General features: G+C 48.2%; 1 long non-coding RNA gene across 2 annotated transcripts; it reads right to left on the minus strand.

The window, feature by feature from the left end:
• Nucleotides 1-430: 430 nt before the first annotated feature.
• LOC129629300 (uncharacterized) lies at nucleotides 431-8351 on the minus strand. Of its 2 annotated transcripts, XR_008703131.1 has the most exons (4): nucleotides 7080-8351; nucleotides 4762-4857; nucleotides 2826-2999; nucleotides 431-1009 (listed from the first exon to the last, which is right to left on the minus strand). It is a non-coding gene; the product is annotated as an uncharacterized LOC129629300 (long non-coding RNA). The 2 variants fall into 2 exon arrangements; XR_008703130.1 differs by lacking the exon at nucleotides 4762-4857 and having other exon boundaries at nucleotides 7080-8325.
• Between the last annotated feature and the right edge of the window lie 388 nt (nucleotides 8352-8739).

Here is an 8739-nt window from a genome sequence, read left to right on the forward strand (position 1 = left end):
CTGTAAGATTTAGGTAAAAATCCAGAGCGTTTTGTGACAATCCATTGTTATGTAGAATTTAAAATAAGTATTATATCTTATTATAGGTTATGTTCTAGCCTTTCATAGCCTTAAAAATAGCAATAAAAAATATATATGTATGTATATAACATACACACATGCAATCACACACTTTCCTCCAGAGAACTGGTTGTTGATAATTCAACAGCACCATGGGGCTTATCTCATCTCAATATACCTTACTGAATTTGCAGTCTTCTGGAAAAAGTTCAAATCCTCAATTCTTTGAGTCTGACATTGTGTCACGCGAGTGTATGTTCCTTGGTTCTTTGTCTTGTCACAACAAAGATTTGGAGCAACGGACATTAAAGCCCTCGGTGCATCACAGCTCTCGGGTCTTGGACAAACCGTGTTACAGCTCTTAGGCAAATCAGTGTTACAGCTCCATTTTATTTAGAAGATAGCAGGAGAATCCAAGACTTGAAGAGAAGAGAGTGGAAGAGTGCGTGGGGAGGGAGAAAGAGAGAGAGAGAGAGAGAGCATGCGCGCGCATGCGCGCACATGCACGTCGGAGAGAGAGTCCGTGAGAAAGCGCTTTGGCTCCTCCTTTTATGTTTTTTTTCCTCCACCTGGGCCTGCCCTATGCAAATTGGGCTTAGCCAGGAGTGCTGTTTGTTCTGCCTGAAGTTTTCACTCTGGTCCTCGGACCTTCCTTTGACCTTCCTTGTCTTTTAGTCACTGCCATTTTGGACTCCTTTACCCTATTCTACCTACCTAACATTCCCCCCTCAAGAGATGGGAGGCCCAATTCTTTGGGAATAGGGGCATCAAGGTCTTTCTGGCTACTTCCTGCTGAACTGGGACGGCGAGGGGTATTGGGCCTCCCCCTCTTGCTAGTCTCAATCCTCAGAGTCCTTATAGTGGTGTCCAAGGGTATGTGATATTTTCCGTGGTCAGCTATAGTTTTATATCTTTGTTGAACTGGCACTGCATGTTGTAGCTGGTTGACCTGGGCAGAGACAAAGCAGGTTAGACAATTGACAGTACATAGAATAATCATAAGCATCATCAATATAGCATAACAAAGACTAGTAGGGACATTGGTCAATTTTAAATTCACATGGCCAGGATGGTTTAAGTCCCTCCTTGTTCAGGGATCAGAAGATCTATCTCCTGTCTGTTTTGGAGTACAGTCTCTGTCAAGCTGTATTGGCTCCTTAGAGTTATCCTGAGAAATCTTATCCCCAGAAACCAGGTTTTGGGGGTGTTCATTAGAATGACACTCATTGGTAGTTCTGAATAGGTATCTGAGATCTCCCAGGGGCTCACAGGTGTATTGAGTGTCCTCTTCTGTTTTCTTCCATGGCTTGACTCGTGAGTAGTGAATCCAGGAGTCATGTCCTGGTACCTTGACTGCTGTGGGGGTAGAAAGTATTACAGGGTAGGGGCCCTTCCATGTGGGCTGGAGTTGAGCCTTTGGGGACCCATCTTTCCAGACTTTAATTAGGACTTGAGTTCCTGGAACATATAGTGGTAACTCTTTAGAATCTTTTGGGTCCTGGTTCATACCCCACAAGTGTATATCCTGTTGGAATTGCCCAATGGCTATGGTATAAGACTGGAGGGTCTGAACCTCTGGATCTAGGAAGAGGTCATTGACATAAACAAAAGGTCTCCCATATAGCATCTCATAAGGACTAAGACCAACCTGTTCCTTAGGGGCAATGCGGGTGCGGAGGAGAGCTATTGGTAAAGCCTCCTTCCATCCCAGGGAGGTCTCCTGGGTTATCTTTTTTATCGCTGGTTTTAAGAATTGATTGGCTCTTTCTACTTTTCCTGAAGATTGAGGCCTCCAGGCACAATGGAGATAATAAGTAATGCCCAATGCTTTCGAGACTCCTTGGGTGACCTTAGAAGTAAATGATGTCCCATTGTCACTTTGTAATGACCTGGGCAGACCAAATCTTGGAATGATTTCATGGAGCAGTTTTTTAACTACCTCCTCAGCCTTCTCGGTCCGGGTGGGAAAGCCTTCAATCCATCCTGTGAATGTATCTATCATAACTAATAGGTATTTATATCCTTGAGAAACTGGCATCTGGGTGAAGTCCATCTGCCAGTCCTCTCCTGGGTAGGCCCCACGTCATTGGACGGGCTGGGCCAGCTGGGGTCTTCGAGCTCCTTGAGGGTTGTTTAATTGGCAAGTGGGACAAGAGGAGACCACCTGTCTTATAGTTGTTTGGAGGCCTGTTCCTCTGAAGGACCTTTCTAGTAATATTTGGAGGGCCTTTTCTCCTAAATGAGTAGTGGCATGTAAGGAGTTAACCAACTTCCATTGGAGGTTTCCAGGCAGAAAAAGGAGTCCCTCCTTTTGGAACCACCCCATATGATCTTCTTGAAAGCCCTCACTCTTAGCTTTAAGAGTCTCACCTTCAGTATATGAAGGAGTTTCTGGCAAATTAGTCTGTGGAACTAAGGTGGCAATCCCTATTAGGTCATGGTTCTGTAATGCTGCTCTCCTAGCTGCCTGATCAGCTGCTTGGTTCCCTCATTCCACTTCTGTGTTCCTTTTTGGTGTCCTTTACAGTGGGAGACTGAGACCTCAGTAGGCAGATGGACCACTTCCAAGAGTCGAAGAATCTGATCACCATATTTGATTGGGGACCCTCGGGTGGTCAAGTGGCCCCTTTCTTTCCAAACAGCCGCATGTGCATGTAGCACCAGAAAGGCATACTTGGAGTCAGTGTAAATGGCTATTCTTTTTCCTTTTCCCAGCTCTAAAGCTAGAGTCAGGGCTATGAGCTCAGCTAATTGGGCTGAAGTACCTGGTGGCAGAGGCTTAGCCTCTATGGTCTCAAAATTGGAGACTGCTGCATACCCGGCTCTTCTTTTTCCATCCAAGACAAAGCTGCTTCCATCAGTGTACCAGATTTCCTCAGGATTGGTCAGAGGATCTTCCGACAATCCCTCTCGGGGTTTTGTCCAGTGGTCCAAGGTTTCTAGACAAGAGTGAAAGGGGAGAGAGCCCTCAGGGGTAGGGAGGAGGGTGGCTGGGTTAAGAACCTCACAAGGGGATATAGTGAGGCCTGGATTTTCCATCAGCATTACTTGATATCTGAGGATTCTTTGATCAGACATCCATAAGTGGCCTCTCCCATTTAGGAGTTGTTTTACTTGTTGGCTGGTAAAAATAGTTAGTTTGCCCCCAAAGGAGAGTTTTAAAGCATCTTCTATCATGATTGCAATAGCTGCAAGATTTCGAAGGCAGGGGGGCCAACCTCAGGAAGTTGGATTGAGCCTCTTGGATAAGTAAGCTACAGGCTGGGGCTCAGATCCCAACCTTTGAGTTAACACTCCCAAGGCTATTCCCTCTCTTTTCATGGACATAAAGTTGGAATGCTTTTTCTGGGTCTGGCAACCTCAAGGCAGGTGCCTGAGTTAAGGCCTGTTTTAGTGTGGCCTCTGCCTCCTTTTGAGGAGTTCCCCACATCAGTGGGATTGAATCATTTCGCCCCTTTAAGCTTTCATATAAGGGCTGGGCAATTAGACCATAAATGGGTATCCAGATTCTACAATAACCAGTTAGCCTCAGGAAAGCTCGCAATTGTTTTCAAGTCGTGGGGGAAGGCAACTGGAGGATTCCTTGTACCCGATCAGAGGACAGCCTCCTGGACCCGTGTGTAATCTGAACTCCCAGGTAAGTGACCTTTGTCTCAACCATCTGTGCCTTAGCACGGGAGACTTTATATCCCCTTTCTGCCAAGAAGTTTAGAAACTGAATTGCATGTTGTTGGGCACTTTTCTCATCTGGAGAGCAGATTAGTAGGTCATCTACATATTCTAATATTTTCCCATTAGGTCCCAGATCCAGATCTAGGAGATCCCGGCTAAGGGCCTGTCCAAACAGGTGGGGGCTATCTCTGAACCCCTAAGGTAATACTGTCCCAGTCATCTGTTGGTGTTTTTCTCCTGGGGCCTCCCACTCAAAGGCAAAAAGGTATTGGGATACTTTAGCCAGTGGTATGCAAAAAAATGCATCTTTGAGATCCAAGACTGTAAACCATTTGGCACTGGGTGGGATTTCTCCCAAGATTACATAGGGATTGGGTACTGTGGGATGGAGGGGGACTACAGCTTCATTTATGATCCGGAGATCTTGAACCATTCGCCAGGTTCCGTCTTTTTTCTTTACTGAGAGGATTGGGGTGTTACATGGTGAACTGGTGGGGACCAATAGCCCACAAGCAAGGAATGTATTTATTAAAGGCTGTAGTCCCTCCTGAGCCTCTCTTTTGAGAGGATATTGTTTCTGGTTAGGAAACCGAGTGGGATCTCAGAGGACAATGATGACCAGTTCAGCTTGGTGGGCTCGTCCAGGAATCCCTTGGTCCCACACCTGGGGGTTAATTTTGTCTTCCCATAGTTTTTGGTCCCTCTCTATTGAAGGTGTAATGGGTTCTTCAGTAGTAACCAGGAGCTGTAGAGCTCTAGGGGCTGAAAAACTTCCTATCACAAGGGTGGTCCCCACTTTAGTGAGTATATCTCTTCCCAATAAGGGAGTAGGACACTCAGGGACCACCAGAAACTGGTGGGAAAATATTTGTCCATCCCAGCAACAAAGAAGTGCTCGGGTGAATCTTTTAGTAGTTGCTTTTCCTGTAGCACCCAAAATGGTACAGGTTTGGGAAGAGAAGGCTCCGGAGTAGGAGATCAAGACAGAGTAGGTAGCCCCAGTGTCAACCAAGAAATTCTTGGACCTACCTGCCACACCAGCTGCACCCTTGGCTCCAGCCCCGTGATGGTTATCTGTGACAGGTGGGCTGGCTGGAGCGGGCCGCTTCAGTCCTCTTGAACCATCTGAGGGAAGGCTTGGCGCTTGACCTTGAGGCTCTTGGGTCCCGAGGGCAGAGTGCCACCCAGTGTCCCAGTTGATGGCATTTGTGGCAAGCCATTCTAGGAGACTTGTCATGGTTTGGACACTGTTTGGCCCAATGCCCCGCCTGTCTACAGATCAGGCATCTGTCTCATGCCTTGTGCCTCAAGGACTCGGGGTTTGCCATAGGGCTTCTCTGGAGGGCGGCCAGCATCTGGGCCTGCCTTGTCTCTTTCTTTCTCTCCTTCTCTTGGGCCTTGGCCTCCTTCTCCTGTTCTCTGTTATAAAAGGTATTGGTGGCTGTCTGGACCATCTCATCTAAAGAGGCAGCAGGGTCCTGCTGTTGCAGCTGCCGTAACTTAATTCTGATATCTGATGCACATTGGGACAGGAATTTGTCCTTTAAAATCACCTGTCCCTCATAAGAGTCTAAGTCCAGGTTGGTAAACTTTTGGAGTGAGTCTTTTAGCCTCTCCAGAAAGGCAATGGGGTTCTCATTGGGCTCCTGAGTTATTGCTGAGACTGGGCACAGTCCCACAAGTAATAGGCTTCTTTCTGTTTCCATAGGTAGACTTCCTTAGAGGTGAGTCTTTCTGAAGCTTATCCTACCCAGAACTGTTGCAACCTGAGAGCCAGGTGTCCCCGGGTCAGGGTGCAGATCCCCAGGCAGGCTGAGGCGTGACTGCCTCCTAGAGATCGAATCCCCGGGCAGGTCGAGGCGTGACGGCCTCCCGAGGATTGGGTCCCTGGGCAGGTCAAGGCGTGACGACCTCCTGGGACCCCTGGGACTAGAGGATCCCCCAACAGGTTGAGGCGTGACAACCTTTCAAAGACCGATCCCTAGGCCGGTCAAGGTGTGATGACCCCCTGGGATCCCCCAGACTGGAGTTTGGGCATCCCCAAGATCTCCAGTGTTAACAATGCTGGGTAGAATTAAGAGATTTGTCCTTAAGGGTGAGTCTTTCTGAAGTTTATCCTACCCAGAACTGTTGCAACCTGAGAGCCAGGCGTCCCTGGGTCAGGGTGCAGATCCCCAGGCAGGCTGAGGCGTGACTGCCTCCTAGAGATCGAATCCCCAGGCAAGTCGAGGCGTGACAGCTTCCCGAGGATTGGGTCCCTGGGCAGGTCGAGGTGTGACGACCTCCTGGGACCCCCGGGACTAGAGGATCCCCGAACAGGTTGAGGTGTGACAACCTTTCGAAGACCGATTCCTAGGCAGGTCAAGGCGCGATGACCTCCTGGGATCCCCCGGACTGGAGTTTGGGCATCCCCAAGATCTCCAGTGTGACCAGTATTGGGTAGGATTAGGGGGTTCAAGAGTGGGGTAATGTTACAGAGTATTTCCCTCACAAGGCCAACTAGTTTCTGGTTGTCTCTCCAGAAGATTGTAGAAACCTTGTGGGTCTGGATGGGGCTCAGGAAAAGAGCATGAAACAGGAGGGAAGGGGGCAGAGCACAACCTTTGAAGAATGACATAGCACAAGGGTATAATGTAAACCAATTAAAATCAATTGGGTCCAAGATGACAAGTCAACTTCAAGTAAACCTTAATCCCCAATCTATAAACCAACAGACACACCCAGAGGTGGCAAGACAGCTCCAAGGCACAAGGTCAGAAGAGGGAGGAGTGGGTGGTTCCCAAATGGCTGGGATGATCCTCTCACTCATTAGCATATGAATGCCATCCCCTCTCAAAACCTAGCCAGGCCTAATTCCTTGGCCGAAGCCCTTGCCCTCGGCAATGGTTCACACCCTGAAGGGTGGCTTCTCTGGATCCTAACAAATCTGCCTCTTTGTCTCTCAATGAATTTTTGCAATGAGACATTAGAGCCTGAGTTTCACTAGTTTTGGCCGGGCTTGAGTCCCGGGAGAGAGCTGAAGGACAGGAGGAAAAAGCAGTGGGAAAAACATGCCAAGGAATCCCCTTCATAGCCCGCCAGAAAATTTGCTAAATATCTGACCAGTGCTCACAGTTTCATTGGTCTGATCTTTGGCACAGAGAAGAGAAAGGACAGAAGAATCCCCACCGACTTGTGTAACAGCTACTGGGGCTCAGCAGATAGCGCCTTTGGGACATGCTGAGGAGTAGCCTCTCCTGAGTCCCTCAATTGTGCCCCTGCCACTCGCCTGTTTGCGGGAGGTTCGAGGAAACAAGAAATGAGAGATTGTAAAGGTCCCTCCAGCCATAGGAGTGAGGACCTCTTACCTTAACCGGAGGTCTTCTGGAATCTGAGACTGGGCCGCGTGAGCTTTCTGCTGAGTTCATTTTTTGCTGTTCCAGTTTCCAGCACGATGAGTCTTCCCCTGCACTGGATTTCTTTGCCTTCCGCTTCTAGCGTGGGAGCTTCGCTGAGTTGGGCTCCTGCTGTGCTTGGCCTCTTCCACGCGGAGGTTGTTTCATTAAAATCTACCAGAGGGTTTAAAAAAAAAAATCTACCAGGGTGTACTGAGGTAATCCTTGGGTTCTTGTGATAGGAAATTAAAAAAAAAAATTGCAGTAATAAAATTCTCCATGAGGAAAGAAAGACCCTGAACCATGGACTTGCTTCTGTGTCATGCAAAGGAAAATGAAGATACTGGGTCCGTGAGAAGGCCCTGACTTGCCCTCCTAAAGAAGCAGTCTTTAAGAGAATGATGGTGTGGATGACGCCGAGTGGCTGTGGCATCGGGAATTCAGGGTGATCTTGGCCTAGAGCACCTTGGGGATAAAGACCAGCAGCCCTAGCCCTGCCTCTGCCCTGCCAGGGTTTCAGCAGGCCTAGCCCCACGGCAACAGTGTTGAGCAAAAACTTCTCCACACAGAGGGCCAGTTTTGATGCTGAAAACTTGGCCTCTGTGCACTGGTGCTGAATCGATTCTTGGAGGCAGAGTTTGGGGTAAGGTAGAAAATAATAGCTTTACTGCTTTGCCAGGCAGAGGGGGACACAGCAGCCTGGTGCCCTCAAAAGCTGTGTGTCCCAACCTGGGAGGATTTGATGAGTTTTCAGGGTGGGATTCAAGGTTCGAGGGTGGGGTTGCTGATAAAGGCCTGCACACCTTTCCTCTAGCCTCAGGTTCTCCTAATCTTGATGCTCTTCTCCGGTTCCATTAATCTTGCCTCAGGTGGTTTCTTGGCTGCTCAGTATCCCCTCCCTTCCCCAACTAGCAACTGTTCCAATCTGCCCTTTGGAACGCAGGGAAGATCAGGGAGCCTGAAGTCTGTTCCCTACAAACAAGAAAGATAGAAAGGTTTCTGTGCTCAGGAGCCCCACAGTTTCCGTTTCAACTGAGTGAGCAGATAGCATCCAGGAGCAAATGTAGCAAACTTGAGACTCCAGCAGATCAGTCTGACTTTCAGCTGCAAAGCTTCAGAAGCCAAGCTATGCTAATGACCCAAGGCCTGAAGGTTTTTGGCTCTGAGTAAAGTTTTTGTGTCAGGTGAGATTCTTTTTCTAGAGACGTAGCAGAAGTTTGACTCTGAGAAGGAAGAGAGGAGGAGGAAAGAGAAAGAAGAGAAAGATAAGGAGGAAAAGCTTGGCCTTTAAGACCAACATGAAGTTGGGATTGAAATCCAGCACCAGGGCAAAGGGCAAGATATTCACTCTTTAAAAAAAATTTTTTTTAATTATTTATTTATTTAGCTGCACCTGGTCTTAGTTGCAGAATGTGGGCTCTAGTTCCTTGACCAGGGATCAAACCCAGGCCACCTACTTTGGGAGCATGGAGTCTTTCTTAGCCACTGGACCACCAGGGAAGTCCCAAGGACATTCACTATTAGTAGAATGGGAATGAAGGTACTCCATAGACAAATCGTGGTAGGTTCAGAAAACGAAGATCATGGCATCCGGTCCCATCACTTCATGGGAAATAGATGGGGAAACAGTGGA

Source organism: Bubalus kerabau, chromosome 15, assembly GCF_029407905.1.
Source record: "Bubalus kerabau isolate K-KA32 ecotype Philippines breed swamp buffalo chromosome 15, PCC_UOA_SB_1v2, whole genome shotgun sequence".
NCBI lineage: Eukaryota > Metazoa > Chordata > Mammalia > Artiodactyla > Bovidae > Bubalus > Bubalus kerabau.